We start from the raw sequence: 19,291 nt of genomic DNA on the forward strand, positions 1-19,291 counted from the left end.
CAGCTGCAGAATTCTGCCTTCCTTCTTTTTTCTTCCCTTGGAGATGAAAGCAGGAGTCTTGCTTTATGGTGAGGAAGGAATGGCAGGAAAAGCAAACCAGATAAGCCACTCACCTAGTGAAAGTAGTGAAAGAGCCCCAGCCTGGAAATCAGCAGCTGGTCCCAGATCTGTCACCTGTGCTGCAGAACCATGGGCGTAATGGCTCTGTCTGTGCTTCACTTTCCCTGTTGGCCATGTGGAAATCACATCCCTTTATTTCTTTAATTCATTTACCAGCGAGTTAAAAAGTAGGAAAACTGCCTAAACTACATGGTTATACAAATTTAAGATGTTACTAGTGCAGAGCCCAGTCTGAGTGAGACAATATGGTGGTGATGTGGAGAAGTTTGGAAACTGAAAAGTTTGAAGCAACTAGCAATATGGGTTGTTGCTTAAGAAAGAAAAGGAAGCCAGGCCTGTGGCTCTTATCTGTGGTTCCAGCTACTTGGGAGGTTGAAGTGGGAGGATCACTTGAGCCCAGGAGTGATCACAGCTTCAGTGAGCTGAGATCGTACCATGCACTCTAGCCTGGGCAGAGCAAGACCTTGTGTCTAAAAATAGTAATAAAATACTTTTTTAAAGTAAAAAAAAGTAATTTTGGCCAGGTGCAGTGGCTCAGGCCTGTAATCCCAGCACTTTGGGGGGCCATTGTGGGCAAATTGCTTGAGGTCAGGAGTTCAATACCAGCCTGGCCAACATGGCAAAACTCATCTCTACTAAAAATACAAAAATTAGCTGGGTGTGGTGGTGCTCATCTGTAATCCCAGCTACTCAGTAGGCTGATGCACGAGAATCACTTGAACCGAGAAGGCAGAGGTTACAGTAAGCTGAGATCGTGCAACTGCAACTGCACTCCAGCCTGGGCTCGAGACTCTGTCTCAAAAAAAAAAAAAAAAAAGAAAGATGGGGTGTGGTGGTTCACGCCTGTAATCCCAGCACTTTGGGAGGCCGAGGCAGGCGGATCACTTGAAGTCAGGAGTTCAAGACCAGCCTGGCCAACATGGTGAAACCCTGTCTCTACTAAAAATACAAAAAGTAGCCACGTGTGGTGGCAGGCCCCTGTAATCCCAGCTACTGGGGAGGCTGAGGCAGGAGAATCGCTTGGACCTGGGAGGTGGAGATTGCAGTGAGCCAGGATTGTGCCACTGCACTCCAGCCTGGGAAGTAAAGTGAGACTCAGTCTCAAAAAAAAAAAAAAAAAAAAAAAAAGATTTTTTTTGTAGTTTGAACATTTTTATAACATGTTTAGAGATAAAAGTTCCGTAAGATCCTGAACAACCTGGCTCATTTTTACCTCTCTGCTCTCGTCTCTTGCTATCTCTCTTTTCAGTTCGAGCCACATTGAAGTGTACCAGGTGTCTCCTACTGCAGGGATTTTGCACTTGCCCCTCCTGAGCCTGCACGTCTCTTCTCCCTTAGATCTATTTGACATTCTGCCGAATCTTCTGTGGCAAGCCAAATTCTAAGATGGCCCTAAGATGTCTGCCCCCTTGCAGTGCACATCCTGTATACATGTCTCATTTGAATGTGGCTGGGACCTGTGACTGTATGATGGGGGATCACTCTTGTGATTAGGTTATGTTATTCATATGTGGCAAAGGAGAAGAGACTTTGCAGATGTCATTCAGATCCCTAATCAAGTGACTTTGAGTTAATGATGAGGGAGATTATCTTCAGTGGGCCTGACCTAATCAGGTGATCCCTTTACAAGAAGGTATCAGAAAGGAAGTCAAGTTAGAGAGATTCAAAGCCAGACATGCTCTCCTGCTGGCCTCCTGCCACGTTGTGGAGAAGGCCATGTGGCAAGGAATGACAGGCGGCTTCAAGGAAAGATTTAGAAAAGGGAGACAAACTCTTTCATCGCTTCTCTCACAGATACCTAGGAGACATTGCAAGACCTCTTTTGGGACTTTAGCATCCCAAAAGTTCTGCAGTTCTACAACTGCAAGTAATGGATTCTGCCAAATCCAGGGAGGTTGGAAGAGGTTCTCAGGCTTGAATGAAACTGCAGCCTGGCTAACACCTTGATTTCAGTCTGATGCCACCTGGGCAGAGGGCTGTTACCTGTGCCCAGACTTCTGACCATATTTCAAAAAAATTCTGAGGCTATAGACTCTTTCACACAACAACAATGTAGTTGGTGCAATAAAGTATCTGGTGCAATAAAGACTCCAAAGACAGCAAAGGTGAGGTACAGGGCAAGGGTAAAGTGCACATATGATGCACCTTGATGTCATAGTTTCTCATTGCCCTCCTTATCTCCCCTCTACTGCTAAGAGATTCCATGGGAAAGTTCCATCCTTAAGTTAGTTTCAGTTCAGTTTCTCTTATCATCTCAGAAAGGGATCATGGACTGATTTTATCTCTTTGTTTAATTTCTCTGTTATGCCTCCCCACCTCTTAAAAAATATTTCTCTCTCTCTCTCACTTTTTTTTTCTTATGTGTGCCCTATTTGTTTTCACTCTTAGGCTAGACAGACTTTCTATGGATACTTCCCAGTCTCACGAATAAGAAAGAGATACCTCACTATTGACCAGTTCCTATTCAATTCTCATGGTACCCAAGAGATAGCACTGGCACCCCAGAGATGTTCCCAAATTATAGTTCTGTCTTGGTGATGCCTGGGACTGTCAAATCATCCACGAGGAAACCTAGGACATTCCCATCCTGCAAGATGGAAGAAGAACATTTGTGAGAAGATGAGATTTAGGAAAATGAGACAAATTATTTCATTGCTTCTCTCACAGAAGAGAGATACCTAGGCGACATTGCAAGACCTCTTTTGGGACTTTAGGGAAAAATCTTACAAAGGAGCCTTTTCAGATACTTGTAACAAGCCCCCAAAACTAAAGACCGGACTCATACCTCACAGGAAATACGGGTCCTCAGCCCTCCACTGAATGATGCCAGGAAAATTGTCATTATTGGAAAAACCCAGTAATTTTAAAAAGAAGTGCCCAAGAAACTCTCAAAAACCTTCATTTTGCTTCTCCACTTAAAATAAACTTTGTGCCACCATAATCTTCAAATTTTTATTTTAAAAAACTCAATTCTCATATGAGCATGTGTCATAGTTTGATTTAACTTATTAATGAGGGAATCACTAAAATGACAAAGCTGGTTTAAAAGAGAATGTAAGAAACTCAAATTTATGTAGGCATTAGAAAAAAAGAGTGCTGAAAACACACAAAACTAGTAAATATTCTACAGGGTGATAAACTATAACCTTTAAGGTTATCTTTTTCTAAGGGTCAAAAGAAATTCATCATACCGTATCAGTTTTCTTCCATTTTCTACAGCATTGTAAACCATCTGGGCCTTAAGCAATTGTGAATACTGAGTCATTAATTATATTGAAAGGCCATGCAAATTGTTGTTGTTGTTGTTGTAGTTCCAGCTTTTGCGTTACTTTTCTGAATAAGGACCTTGAGAATAAAAGAAAAGTTAGAGAGAAACATTCTTGGTAACCTTAAACATTCCCTAAAAACTAAAGACCAAACCCTTATACCCTTGGAGAGGGTTACAATAATTCTGTCTCCACTGAGCTAATCACAGTAGGAAAATTGCAACTATTACAAAACACTGATCACTGGAAAAATAATTGCCTGAATAAACCTTGGTAATCCTCCCTATATTGCTCTTATACTTGTACCAAATCCTCACAGCCTTCATATTCCATATAAATGCAATCACAAAATATGTAGCCTTTTGTGTCTGACTTCTTTTACATAGCATAATGTTTCCAGGACTCATACATGTAGCATGTATCAATTACCTCTCCCCTCCTCTCTTTTTCTTTTTCTTCTTCTTTTTCTTTTGATGGGGTCTTGCTCTGTTACCCAGACTGGAGTGCAGCGGTATGGGCTGCACTCAACCTCCTGGGCTCAAGCAATTCTTCCACTTCAGCTCCTGAGTAGCGGTGATTACAGGCACATGCCACCATGCCCAGATAATTTTTGTATTTTTTGTAGAGACGGGGTCTCACCACATTGCCCAGCCTGATTTCGAACTCCTGAGCTCAAGCGATCCAGCTGCCTCAGCCTCCCAAGTGCTGGGATTACACATGCGAGCCACCGTGCCCAGCCTTTGCCCGTTTTTTATTTAGGTTATTTCTTTTTATTGTTGAGTTGTAAGAATTCTTTATATGTTCTGATCCTAGACCCTTATCAGCTACATGACTTGCAAATATGTTCTCCCATTTCTGTGGATTATCTTTTTACTTTGTTAATAATGTCCTTTGAAGCACATACATTTTTAATTTTAATATAGTCTAATTTATCTGTTTTTTTTTTCTTTGGTTGCTTGTGGTTTTCCTATCTAAGGAGCCATTGCTTAACATTTGGTCCAGTTTTTATTACTGGTATCTGTGAAAGGCTTCATCTGACTACTTCACACTGCCTGGAAAATACTTCTACGAGAAATACTCCCAAGACTTCATTCAGGCCTTTGCTCAATTGTCACCATATAAGGAAGGTCGCCTCTGACCACCCTATCTAAAGTAACACCACCCCTTCGTCACTCAGCAGATTTTATATTGCTTTATCTTTCTTCAGAGCACTCACTGTGTGACACAGGGAGCCATTTTCACTGATTGCATTACCAGCCCTCCACTGGAATGTGTGCTCCTGGAGAGAAGGAATTTTGGTTTGCTTTGTTAACTGCTGGTTACTCAGTGCTCAGCACAGACTCATGATAGGTGATCAATAATCATTTATTAAATTAATGATTCCCCACATCCTAACCAACACAATGTTATCAAACTTTTTGGTCTTCGCCAATCTGAAACATGGAAAATGGCATTTTAATGTCTTTTAATTTGCATTCTTATTCCTGTGAGCGAGGTTTAGCACCTTTTCATACATTTGAAAATCATTTTTACTTCTATCTCTAGAAACACCATTGTTTTCAATAGATGCTATCATAAGAAATATATATACACCCTTTCACAGTAGTATATAGCATACCTGTATTCACAAGAGTAATAGATGTCACAGTAGCGTTTGGTCATTCCGTACTTTATCAGAGTTTAAAAATGTGCCTGTTGAATGAATGAAGAATGAATACCAAAAGCACAACAGCTAGTTGCTGAAGACAGGCTCCATAAAAGTTCTTGATGTTTAAAAGGAGTCTTCATAATTGAAGGGGATCGGCCAGGCGCGGTGGCTCACACCTGTAATCCCAGCACTTTGGGAGGCCGAGGTGGGCATATCACCTGAGGTCAGGAGTTCGAGACCAGCCTGGTCAACACGGTGAAACCCCCGTCTCTACTAAAAATACAAAAAATTAGCCAGGTGTGGTGGTGGGCACCTGTAATCCCAGCTACTTGGAAGGCTGAGGCAGGAGAATCACTGGACCCAGGAGGCGGAGGTTGCAGTGAGCTGAGATCGCACCATTGCACTCCAGCCTGAGCAACAAGAGTGAACCTCCATCTCAATAATAATAATAATAATAATAATAATAATAATAATTGAAAGGGATCTGAAATGTGCAGGTTACTTGGCATCTGCCATGGACTTTATTTTAGTTTCCTCCACAAATGAAGCCTGACGTCAGGATTTGGGTGCAGGTGGTTTAAATGGGAGGCGATCCCAGGGAGCAGAAGTGATGGAGTAGGAAGAATAAGACAGGGAAGAGAGAAAAGCCAATAACTGATGCTCTGTTGAACCAGTTACTTGTATGAACACTGAGAATCAAGCCCACTGGGAAACTTCTGAAGAAATGTATATAGCATACCTGTATTCATCTGTTTTTACACTGCTGATAAAGATATACCCAAGACTGGGTAATTTATAAAGAAAAAGAGGTTTAATGGACTCACAGTTCCACATGGTTGGGGTGTCCTTACAATCATGGTGGAAGGCAAAAGGCATGTCTTACATGGTGGCAGACAAGAGAGAATGAGGGCCAAGCAAAAGGGGGAGCCCCATGTAAAATCATCAGATCTCATGAGACTTACTCACTACTACGAGAACAGTATGGGGGAAACCACCCCCATGATTCAATTATCTCCCCCCACGTCCCTCCCATAACAAGTGGGAATTATGGGAGCTACAATTCAAGATGAGATTTGGGTGGGGACACAGCCAAACCATATAAATACCTCAGAATTGTTCCACCAAAGCGCAGGGACATGGAGGCTCGCTCGCTCTCGTCCGCCAATTCTCATCTCCCGCTGACTGAAGGTTGCCCTCAGAGGTCATTGCACCTCTGCTTGGCTGTGCAGATTTCATTGGCCTCAGAGAAGGAATGGAAGCAGAAAATCAGGTAGCTGGCATAGCACTTGGGCAGGGAGTCTGTTAACATGCATGAAAGTATCCACAGCCTGTTGTGCTGAAGGCTTGTGTGTAGCCCTTCCTTTGCTATTCTTTAGACTACCAGTGCCTTTGAATGCTTCCTCGTACTTTTGTCTTGTCTCCTCACCTGGATTTCACACACCTTAAAGGCCAGACTGTTGGCTAGTCTAAGGTGTATCATACAGTCCCTTGGAATTACATAGTGACTTATACATTTGTTGGTTATTTTTCATTTTTGACAACATGTGGTAATTATCGTTCTGCAGAAAAGGAAGAAAGACATGCTTAAATGCTTTGAAATTTATACCTACCTGACCTTGCCTTTTGTTACCCAGGGCACTGAATTTGCCTTCATCCCTGCATTTGTACATCCCAGAAAAGGAAGCTACACAGAAATTATCAGCCCTGGGCCAGATATCCAGGTGAACATTAGCTATAGAAATGCACTGAGCTAAAGAGTTGGAAGTCATGAAATAAAATCTCTGCTATCTGCAGATAATGTCCAAAGTCACAGTTACCTTCTGAACTGCTTTGTTAAGGGGATAAAGGATAGTCAGTGAGGGTCCTGATTATATCATCTAAGCTGGTTTTGTGGTCACCCTAATAACTTCCCTGGGAAGAAAGCTAGTGGTTCTACTATTTGGAAGGAAAGACTGTGTTTCAGTGCCAAGGCTTGACTCTGGCTAATCAAGACAGTGCTGCTGTGTATGACTGTGTAGACTGCACTGCATAGCTCCCGGGTGCACAATTCCCAGAGTGGTGTGATATGCGGACCCATAGATAAGGATCTCAGATGGAAGCTCCTCAAACGGGAAAGGATTGAGAAAGGAGAGCAGTGCGGGGTGTCTATGCTCATTGAATGCTGATGATGAACCGGTCTCTCTCCCCCAGCCTTGGTCCTGAGGAAGATAGTGAAGCCTGGGAATCCGTGGCTGGGAAGACATCAGCCTCCCTTACACCAGTGAGTTAGTGATAATAGTCATAGCATCTACTCTGTACGAGGCTCTATGCTAAACACTTCACATGAGTGATCTCACTTAATCTTTACAAAAACCCATTTGATAGATGAAAAAACTGAATTAAAATAGGAAATGAAGAGGGCATTAGACTAAAAGAAAGGTGATCCAGAACTTACTCACCAGTGGCTTCGGCAAGCCACTTAGGTCTTCTTGTCAGCACTATTCAAAGTGTGCTCCATAGACCGCTGCAGTCCACAAACTGTTACTGGTTCACGAGGAGAGCAGTACCTAGTTGAAAGCAGGCATTTAGAAACTTTTATAGCAGTTTTACATTCAAGTGCATTAGGGAACGTGTCTCACTGAACAAGGGATAGACCAGTTCAGGTGCTGGCCATGAGCTGTGTGGCAGTAGGACCATGCTACAGTGTGTGGTACTTTAAGGTTAGTCGGTCAACTGAAAGCCAAAGGCATGTAAAAATCTGAGAAAACAAAAGCATTTATTTCTTTTGATATTTTGTTGTTTTTACTTATTATATATAATGTTTTTGTGAAAACTAATTTTTTTTTTAGTTTATGATTTTAAAATCTTCAGTTTTCTGGGTGGAACCAGGGAGAGTATTGAAGAGAAGAAAAAGAAGGTTCCTGCTGTGCCAGAAACTTTTAAGTAAAAGTGAAGGCATTTTGCAGAGCTGAAGATCAAGTGCCAGAGAAAGAAGTTTGCCCAAAGGATGCTTTGAAAGGGAGGAAGGAAGCTTATCTATGAAGAAGCTAAACACTATCACTAGGCATATAGACAGATGTATAGAACCGAGGTATGAATGGCTAGAATGGCAAGAAAAGCTGGCAACTTCTGTGTACCTGCAGAACCCAAATTGGCATTGATCATCAGGATCAGAGGTCTCAGTGGTGGCAGCCCAAGGGTCCAAAAAGTGTGGCAGCTTCTTTGCCTTGTCAGATCTTCATTGGAACCTTTGTTAAGTTCAACAGTGCTTCAATTTAACATGCTGAGGATCGTAGAACCATATATTGCATGAGAATCTCCAAACCTGAATTATTTCCATCTAAATAGGGGGGGCAGCCCTGAGGCGGGAGGATCACTTGAGCCCAGGAGGCTTCAGTGAGCTATGATCTTGCCACTGCACTCCAGCCTCAGTGACACAGTGACATCCCATTTCTAAAATAAATAAATAAATGAATAAAATAATTATTCTTTATTAAATTACAACAACAACAAAAATAGAAGCAATCTCATCACACATTCTACTTTGCAAGTAGCATTATAGTCCATTCTGGCTGGGTTAGATAGGTTGGCAAGCAATAACTTGTGTATTTGTCCATTAAGAATGCTCAATATTGATATGCATGGTGTTCATTCAAAGTAGAGAAACACTATTTTACTCATAATTTTTCATTTAGTCATAATTGCAGAACAACAAAAATTATGAATGCAGTAGCAATTTATATATTAATCATATAATGCACACATTCAATAAACATGTACAGATTTTGCAATTATTTTTCCTGTTATGTTTATTCTGATTGTATTTATTGAAATGCAATTTTGTCTGTAGAATATGATAATAAAATTTGGTTTTAATTTTGTATATCTTTGTTTTTTAATGTAATGTGTCCAGTATTAATAATTCATTTTTATTGTACAATGGATTGGTTTGCAGATTAAAATTTTTTTAAAAACTGGTTCTTCACCAGTCAATTTGAGAAGCACTGTTCTACACGTCAACTTTATCTGTAGAGTGAGGATGAACTGCCAACTTTGGAGCAATCACAATTTTGGATTATATAAAGTCCAGTGAGTTATCAGAAAAAAAGGGGCCACTTTCAACATCAGCAGGAAAGGCGAATGGTTATTCTGAGTGTCACATCTTCATCTTTACCACTAGAGGGCGGTCAAGAAGTTCTTGTAATTGTGGGGTGCATCACAAAGCCAAAATTGCTTGTATACCAAGGGATTGAAGCACACAGGAAAAAAAATAAAACACAGAGTAAGATCAATTACCCAGTGAACATTTGTTGGTTGCCAATACTGTCCTGTAACACACTAAGACTCAATACAGAGGTCAAAACCCAGGGTCTATTTGTAGCTAAAATTCAAAATAGTAGGTAAAATTGGGATGGACACAAGATTAAAGAGATAGCTTTGCAAGATGAAGAGTCCTGGAGATTGGTTGCATACTAACATCAACATACATTTAAAAATGCTTAAGATGGTAAACTTTGTGTTATGTGTATTTTGCCACAATTTACGGGGGTGGGAGGAAGAGAGAGAGAGAGAGATTGCTTCTTTAGCCTGGCATGGGCAGGAACTGTCTATACCCAACCAACAGCTCTAGCTCACAAGACGTGGAGAGGAGAGGTGGAGGTACACAGGCCAACGCATCACAGGGGTTGTGGAGCCTTTGCCGTGGGACACACACTCACACACACACATGCACTTTTATTCTTAGTTCTGCCACATATCTCAGCCCATCACTCTGCCCCAGTTTTGCAACCCCTGAAAAGCTTAGGGAGCCCATTTGCATAATACATTCATTCATTCATTCATGTATTTGCTCAACGTTAACTGAGCACCCACTCTGTTCCAGGCATCCTGTGAGGTGCTGGGGTATAGCTATGATAAGACAGACAATTTCTGCCCTCAACGTGTTTACAGAGCATTGCCTTTTCTAGTTGAGGCCTTGAAGGGTCCTAGGAACTGTTTTTATCTCAAGTCAGCATCTCCTTCAATCAATGACAAGTAGGCCATTTGGAGCTGCTGTCTCTAAAGTATTCTCTTGAAATCTAGGAAGACAAGGACACAAGAGGGAGAATAACCACAGAACCACAAAGGGATCCAAGGTTGCCTTGACAACAGGATCAGAGGAAATAGCCAAGCCCTTGAGGTGCCAGGACTGGACTCTGAGCCTGGGCCAACTGTCCATTCAATGTCACCTTTTGACTTTGATAGGACTTCACTGAAGTGAGTCTTTGAAATCCAAAGGAAGAGGGGCCCACGCGCTGAGGAACTCATCCCACGTCCATCCCAGCCTTGTTCTGATTCTGGAGGAACACAGGATGTCCTCACTCCAAAGGCTGCCAGAGACTGCTGGAGGCTGCACAGGAAAATAGGCAAGAGTCTGGCTTATGATTCTAACAAGCTTCAGTTAAACTCGGGCTGGGTCTCAGAGTAGCTGTGTAACAATGTATGTCTGTCTGAGCCTCAGTTTCTCTATTTGTAAAGTAGAAATAATAATAGTATATAGCACCTCGGGGGTGTTATGAGGATGAAATCACATAATAAATATGAACTTCTTAGCACAGTGCCTGGCACGCAATAAGCACACACTTAATGTTGTTTAAAAAAAAAAAAAGCTGAGCTGGACTCCATCTTTTCAAATGGGAGAAATGAGGCCCAGCAGCTTAGTAATAGTGGAAAGTTGATGAATTGTGGAATTATACCTAGTTTTGCTCTCCCAATAGACTTTCGGAAACTCACTTAGTCTCTCTAAACCTCCGTTTTCTCATCTGTGAAATGGAACAACCAGGTTGTTCTGAGGACTAACTGAGTTGTGTCAAGCACCTGGCACCAGAACCTGGCATATTGCGTTGTCCAGTAAAATGTTCATTTTTTTTTGTTCCTCTCTGCAGTTGTCCAGAGTCAAACTTGGTTCTAACTTTAAAATTGCAGCCCTCAAGGAGTTCATGCTCACCTTCTTGGAAGGTGCAATGCAAGCTTGGAAGCCAAGCAGATCTCAATTCAAATCCAGTTCCTGACCTTGGGCACATTACTTAGATTTTTTCTTTCTGCTGCAGTTTACTAGTCTGTAAAATGAGGATCATAATAGTACCTCCTTCCCAGTGCTGGCATGAGGATTATGTTTTCTTTTGAAGTGTCCCATAAATGTTTATTATTATGTCCTGCAATCATGGCCCTAATCAAGAGGCTCTCAAGTAGATAAGTAGCATGCTCATATTTTGGTTTCTTTGTGTGCTAGGCTGTTATCAGAGCTGGGATTCACAGAGTTAGATAATGCTCCTGCTCTTGAGTTGCCTGTAGTCTAGGAAATAGTCTAGCAATGGCCGCATGACTGTGGTCAAGGGCTTTGATGAGATGCTAGGTGGCCAGTGGTTAAGAATACAGATTCTGGAGCCAAACAGCTGAAGTTTGACCTCAGTCCTGCCACTCTGTGATCTTGTGCAAGATATACTTAACCTCTCTGTGCCTCTATAAAATAAGGATAGCAATAGCACTTGGTTCATAGGGCTATTAGGGAAAGTTCAATGGTTTCATATCTGCAAAAGGCTTAGAACAGGGCCTGGCACATAGTAAGCACTCTATGCAGTCTCCTTCAATGAATAAAAGCTTACATACAGGCCGGGCTCGGTGGCTCACGCCTGTAATCCCAGCACTTTGGGAGGCCGAGGCGGGCGGATCACTAGGTCAGGAGATCGAGACCATCCTGGCTAACACGGTGAAACCCCATATCTACTAAAAATACAAAAAAATTAGCCGGGCGTGGTGGCGGGCAACTGTAGTCCCAGTTACTCTGGAGGCTGAGGCAGGAGAATGGTGTGAACCCAGCAGGCAGAGCTTACAGTGAGCCGAGATTGTGCCATTGCACTCCAGCCTGGGCAACAGAGTGAGACTCCATCTCAATAAATAAATAAATAAATAAATAAATAAAAGCTTACATACAAATGACATTGGTAGCATTCGGAGGAGAGAGTGTAGTTCTAGAGGAGGAAGTAAAGAAACCCGTAAGAAATTGAGTAGAGTTTCTATACCTCAGTCCCCCTGGATTTCACTCAAAATATTTCCACCAGCCAAACCTGGAAGGGATCGTGAAGAGTAAGACTCATGGTTTGCAGATAAGGAAACTCAGGCCAGAGAAAGTGGCTTGCCCAGGTGAGGTGGGCAGAATAATAATCCCCCAAATGTCCACACCCTAATTCTTAGAACCTATGAATATGAAACCTTACATGACAAAACTAATTAAGTTCAGGATTTTGAGATGCGGAGACTATCCTGGATCATCTGGAGTGGCCCAGTGTAATCACAAGGGTCCTGATAAGGGAAAGAAGAAGACAGGGGAGTTGGGAAAATAGAGGTAACGACAGAAGCAGAGGTTGGAGTGACACAGGCCAGTGAGCCAAGGCACATGTGTGACCAATGCCTTTGCTTGTACCACATCTCCTTCCTCCAGGGGTGCCCTTCCTTTGATCTGAGCTCTCATTTCCTGCTATTTGTCCCAAGGACCAAATTTCCTACTTTCAGCTTTGATAAAATGCTCCTCTCCCCAGTCCACCTTTGAAAACAATGTCGGAGACCCTCACCCTCAGAAATGCAGTGTAAATAGAAAATGAGTGATATTTGCTATCTGCAGAAACAACTCACCTTCAACAAGATTTGTGAATGTGGCTAATGACATTTGAGGCATGTAGCCAATAGTAGATAAGCAGTAATCGAATTACTGGTCATGGGTCCTCCACGAGACAAGACTTGGTGACTAGGCTGGGAAATTAGCAGGAGACCATTTTCTCCAGAGCTTACGTCTCCAGAATTATACTGGGCAGAAGAGGCCTTGTGAGGCCCAGATACCAAGTCTATGTATTTGGACAGAAATATCTCTAGAAGAGAAAGTGATTGCTAGGGTACTCGCCGCTAAATAGAAAACAAAAACAAAGCCAGGGTTGGCCTGCAATCAAGATAACGAACTGGGTAGGTGGGAAGAGAAAATGGCTGGAACTTTTGAAAGGCTGATTGTCAGTATGGACCAATGATTCTCCTTCAGGAAATTTTTTTTTTTTTTTTTTTTTTTGAGATGGAGTCTCGCTCTGTCGCCCAGGTTGGAGTGCAGTGGCACAATCTCGGCTCACTGCAAGCTCCGCCTCCCAGGTTCACACCATTCTCCTGCCTCAGCCTCCCAAGTAGCTGGGACTACAGGTGCCCTCCACAACGCCCGGCTAATTTTTTGTATTTTTAGTAGAGACAGGGTTTCACTGTGTTAGCCAGGATGGTCTCGATCTCCTGACCTAGTGATCCGCCCGCCTCGGCCTCCCAGAGTGGTGGGATTACAGGCGTGAGCCACCGCGCCCGGTCTCCTTCAGGAAATTTATCACTGGGGAGTAGTGAAAGTTGCTCAGCTCAGGACCGCGTGCGGTGGCTCACGCCTGTAATCCCAGCACTTTGGGAGGCACAGGTGGGTGGATCACCTGAGGTCAGGAGTGCTGGCCAACGTGGTAAAACCCCGTCTCTACTAAAAACACAAAAATTAGCTGGGCGTGATGGCGCTTGCCTGTAGTCCCAGCTACTTGGAGGCTGAGGCAGGAGGATCACTTGAACCCTGGAGGCCGAGTTTGCAGTGAGCTGAGATCATGCCATTGCACTCCAGCCCGGGCTTCAGAGCAAGACTCTGTCTAAAAAAAAGAAAAAAGAGAAAGAAAGAAGAAAGAAAGAAAGAAAGAAAGAAAGAAAGAAAGAAAGAAAGAAAGAAAGAAAGAAAGTTGCTCAGCTGCTAAGATGTTCATTTTTGCATTGTTTATAATGGAGACACTGCTCAGCAATATGAGGTTGGTTAAATAAAATACGAAGACCAGGCTCAGTACCTCATGCCTGTAATCCCAGCACTTCAGGAGGCTGAGGCAGGTGGATTCCCTTGAGCCCAGGAGTTCCAGACCAACCTGGGCAATATGGAGAGATCCTACCTCTACAAAAAAAAAAATTAAAAAATTAACTGAGTGTGATGATGCATGCCTGTAGTCCCAGCTACCTGGGAGGCTGAGATGGGAGCATCACCTGAGCCCTGGAGGTTGAGGCCACAGTGAGGTGTGATCATGCCACTGCACTCCAGCCTGGGTGACAGAGTGAGACCCTGTCTGAAAAAATAAATAATAAGGCTGGGCATGATGCCTCATGCCTGTAATCCCAGCACTTTGGGAGGGTGAGGAAGGCAGATCGCTCGAGGTCAGGAGTTCAAGACCAGTCTGGCCAACTTGGTGAAACCCCGTCTGTACTAAAATTAGAAAAGTTAGCCAGGTGTGGTGGCACATGCCTGTGATCCTAGCTACTCAGGAGGCCAAGGCAGGAGAATCGCCTGAACCTGGGAGTCGGAGGCTGCAGTGAGCTAAGATTGCACCACTGCATTCTAGCCTGGGCGACACAGCGAGACTCTGTCAAAAAAAAAAAAAAATTATATAGCCATATTATGGGTCACCATGTCTGACTTTTTCTTTTTAATTATGCCGTAGAGGATGTGAAGATATGAGATGATGTTAATATATGGTCATAAGTTAAAAGAGTGGGTTTTAAGACACCATGGGAGTAGGATCCTGTTTTTGTTTTTAAAAATAATAACACATAAAAAGGCCTGGAGGGACAAATACGAAAATGCTACTAACAGTTATCTCTGGCTGATGGAATTGTGGGAGATTTTAGTTTTTTCCTTTTGACTTATCAAACATTTTCCATATTTAGTAATTAACATGATGTATCACCTTGCAGTTGAAAATTATCTATAAAAACAATTAAAAGGAAGTGAGCATTTGGTGATATCTAGTTTGTGCCTGGACTTTTCCATACGTTATCTCATTTACTCTTTAAAACAGCTGTGTGAGTTAGGTGTTATGGTGCCCATTTTATTTGTGGAGAAACTGACACAGACTTTTAGGTAACTTGCCCAAAGTCACATAGTTAGTAAGTACTGAAGCCATAATTTCCAGCCAATTTCATCTGACCACCCTCTTTTTACTACACCACTTGCCTCCCTCTAAATAATTCCCAGGTCCCTTTGTGGTCTTTCTACGTTCTGAGCAACCTTTTGCTTATACAGTGGTCTCAACTTGCCTCATCCATCAGGAGAGAACAATAGTGCAGCAGCAGTAATCTTGTTGCTGCTGGACTCAAGGAATTGGCTTATAAACTAACACATTCATTTCCTGTTTCATTATTCTCGTTCTTGTTGATTACTTAGAATAAATTGGTCTCTCGGGATCTGATTAGGGCTGTAGGAACTGGTGGATTAACATAGAGCCAGACCCGAGGCCATGCTGGTGGGCTCCGGCTAGCCTGGCTGGTTTCCTGCTCAGCCTCCTTCACTCTGGCCCCCAGTGAAGGGAGTGGGTCATTTGAAAGAAGCTCTGTCTTTGGTACACACCAGTAGCTGGATGATGCCCCAGCATATGTTGTTAACCCAGGGCATTGGGAAGAATGTTCAGTTTCCAATGCTCAAGTTGACCAAGGAAAGGGACGTGTCTGACAGGACTCGGTACCCACACCACTTAGCACGGTGCTTGGCATGGAGAAGATATTCTGTCAATGTGGGCTGAATTAATCTGTGGTCATAGGAAATCAGCCAGGTAACTCTCCCTGCCCCTGCCTGTGGGGAAACCTAGAAGAAATTGCTTCTGTTGAGCCCACAGGTACCCTTTGTTTCCTCGTGCAAATTTGGCAGAATATATATGTGTGTGTTGTGTGTGCATGTATAAACAATGTATTATATACACATACATAATACATGTGTATTTATATAAAATATATATTCTTGTATTTATTATGTGTATATATGTATATGTACATGTGTAATATCATGTGTATTACATGTATATATATGTCAGATTCATAATATGTATTATATACATAATACATGTGTATTTTTATATATGTATTTGTATGGATATATAAATATATATGATATAGTTTGGATCTGTGTCCCCACCAAAATCTCATGTTGAAATGTAATCCCCAACCCTGGAGGTGAGGCCTGATGGGAGGTGATTGGATCATGGGGGTGTTTTCTCGTGGTTTAACACCCTGGAGCTGTCGTCGCGATAGGAGTTCTCGTGAGATCTGGTTGTTTAAAAGCGTACAGCAACCTCCCCCTCTCTCTCAGTCCTGCTCCTGCCATGTAAGATGCCTGCTCCCACTTTGCCTTCTGGCATGAGTAAAAGCTCCCCGAGGACTCCCCAGAAGCGGATGCAGCCATGCTTCCTGTATAGCCTATGGAACTGTGAGCCAATTAAACCTCTTTTCTTTATAAATTACCCAGTCTCAGGGATTTTTTTTTTTTTTTTTTTTTTTTTTTTTTTTTTGGTGAGATGGAGTTTCTCTCTTGTTGCCCCAGGCTACAGTGTAATGGCACAATCTCGGCTCACTGCAACCTCCACTTCTCGAGTTCAAGCGATTCTCCTGCCTCAGCCTCCCGAGTAGCTGGGAATACAGGCGCCCACCATCGTGCCTGGCTAATTTTTTTGTATTTTTAGTACAGACATGGTTTCACCATGTTGGCCAGGCTGGTCTTGAACTCCTGACCTCAGGTGATCCACCTGCCTTAGCCTCCCAAAGTGCTGGGATTACAGGCACGAGCCACCACACCCGGCCGAGGGATTTCTTTATAGCAGTGCAAGAATGAACTAATGCTATATCTATCTATAGATCAATATAGATATATCTATCTACACATATATATAGATAAATTGAACTATATCTATCTATATCTCCACTGTACTTTGGGTTGGATTCCTGGCTCCAGCACTTAACACTGAGTGATTTAAGGAGGTCGCTTAAACTCCTCAGGCCTCATTTTCCTAATCTATAAAGAAGGAAGAGGTACCATGGCCTAACTTTCTGTGTTGTTGTAAGGATCATATTAAAGCATGATACAGCTCCTATTTATTATTAATCAAAGCAGGCTGCCAGAAGTTGCCTTTTCTTTCCCCTTAAGTCAAAAGTTGCCCGGGTGATCAGAGACATGAGCAAGCTGTTAGTATTTTCTGAACATCTGCACTATGTTCCATTACCCGAAATGACTAAAGGGAAGGGGACGGAAATGGACAACTATTGAGTGCCTGTTTGGGGTCAGCACTCTGCTCTTTTCCATATTCATTCATTCATTCATTTATCCAACAAATACATTACTTGGTGAATGTCTACCGTGGGCTAGGCTTTGTATTGGATGACAGAAATAAATAAACAGGTAAACAAGGATGCTGTGTAAGGAGCTTCTTACTTAATTCTCACATGATCCTTAAGCATAAGATTTTTTTTAAAGTTTTTAAATGATCATATAGGAACATTTTACTTTTTTCTTCTGATATATGGTTCTATGTATTTTAACACATGTATAGATTCCCGTAAACAGCACCTCAATCAGGATACAGAACAAAGTGTGGGAATTTTAATTTCCAATTGACTTTGAGGAAATCAGGGTCCAGAGAGTTTGCTGACTTTGATGCCCCAAAGTCAACCTGTCCTGTATTAACACAGATGGCCAAAGGGAATATAGGTTTAGCCGTGGAGTCTGTGAGAGGACCTCAGGAAAACTCTGTGGCCCCTCACTGGTCCTTGAAGCGGAATTCCTCTCTTCCCCATGGATTGCAAACTTCTTGGCATTGGTGAAGTCTACTTTGTAGACTTTAAGAAAGGCTTCCGGGAATTCAGAACTTAGCTGGGCCCAACAGTTAACTCTCTTCACTTAACTGCCCTGTCTCAAGGTATATGGCTTGTCTGGAGTAGTTGATTATTTTATTTTATTTTATTTTTGAGACAGGGTCTTGCTCTGTCGCTCGGGCTGGAGTGCAGTGGTGCGATCATGGCTCACTGCAGCCTGGACCTCCACCTCAGCCTGCCAAGTAGCTGAGACCACAGGTGTACACCACAACGCCTGGCTAATTTTTAAATTATCTGTAGGGACGGGATCTCTGTGTCACCCAGGCTGGTCTTGAACTCCTGCCTTGGCCTCCCAAAGTGCTGGGGTTACAGGCATGAGGCACCTTGCCCAGCCTGGAAGAGCTGATTTTAACCAAGCAGTATTTGCCTCACTTTCTTTAAAAAAATAAAAAAAAGAAAGAAAAGAAAAAAAAGGGTGAATACAATATAATCTTTTGCCAATAGCTCTTGGTTCGTTTTGTGGCTGTCAATTGTTGCACCCAAAATGAAACAGAGTCGTTTCTCTGACTCCTGTCTTGGGGGATAGTGTTCTTGCCTGCCCTTATTACCAGCCTACTTTTTAACTGATGAGTTTCATGAGCTCTATATTGGAAAGTAAACATTTCAGTGTTATGAAAAGGGTTTGTAAACTGAAAGTCTATAAATCTGAGAAAAAGGTCGAGAGCCTCTTCTAAGAAGCATCACACACTTGCAACATCCAGTATTCTGTTACGCCACTTAAATCACCTACTGTGTTGCTGGAAGCACTTTGGGAACTTTTTAACCCCAGTGTTTTTATTTTAGTTTCTACAACTAGTACATATACATGATAAAAATGGCATTAAGTGGTGAATAGTGTCCCTCTCACCCAAGACCCTCGTCCTCTGGCCCCCCTCTCCAGAAGTGAACACATAACCAGTTTCCTGAGTATCCTTGTGCAAAGTCACTAAATAACTGGAAGGCATTTTATTTATTGTTTATAGAATGTGCATTTATATAGTGCCTGAAAGAAATACGCCATTTCATTCTTCCTGACTTTATTCATTCAATTAATTCAACCAAGGGCCAGCACCAGGGATACAAGAACCAATAAGGCAGTCGTGCCCTTCAAGGAGCTCATAGTTGAGCACAGGGGAACATACGTGTAAATAGGACGGAACACAGAGTGCTCTGATTGGTGGCTAAAATGCCCCTTGGTGCCCCCCAGTTGGTCCTAATCCAGTCATCCCTGGTGCTATCTTGTGACAGTGTGGCTGGTTTTCCAGATGTAGCTGCAGGGCTGGTCCAAGACCTCCAAGGCAGGGGTAAGCTTGCCTTCCAGGAGAAAAGGGTAACTCTTCTCCTCAAAGTCCCCAAAAGGACCCTAGAGGCCCATCCCACAGCCTGTGACCCCCCAGCCTGGAGCAGGCCTTTGCAGTTCCTTCCAAAGTACTTGGAATGCCCACCCTAGCATCATCAGACCAGAAAAGACTTTATAGGGCAAGCCACTTTCTTTCCAGATTGTCACACATCTTGTCCCCATCATAGGGACTTCTGGCCTCTGTGGAAACACAACAGTGACTGGGCACTTCCTCCCTGG

The sequence above is a fragment of the Symphalangus syndactylus genome, chromosome 2 (assembly GCF_028878055.3).
Source record: "Symphalangus syndactylus isolate Jambi chromosome 2, NHGRI_mSymSyn1-v2.1_pri, whole genome shotgun sequence".
NCBI lineage: Eukaryota > Metazoa > Chordata > Mammalia > Primates > Hylobatidae > Symphalangus > Symphalangus syndactylus.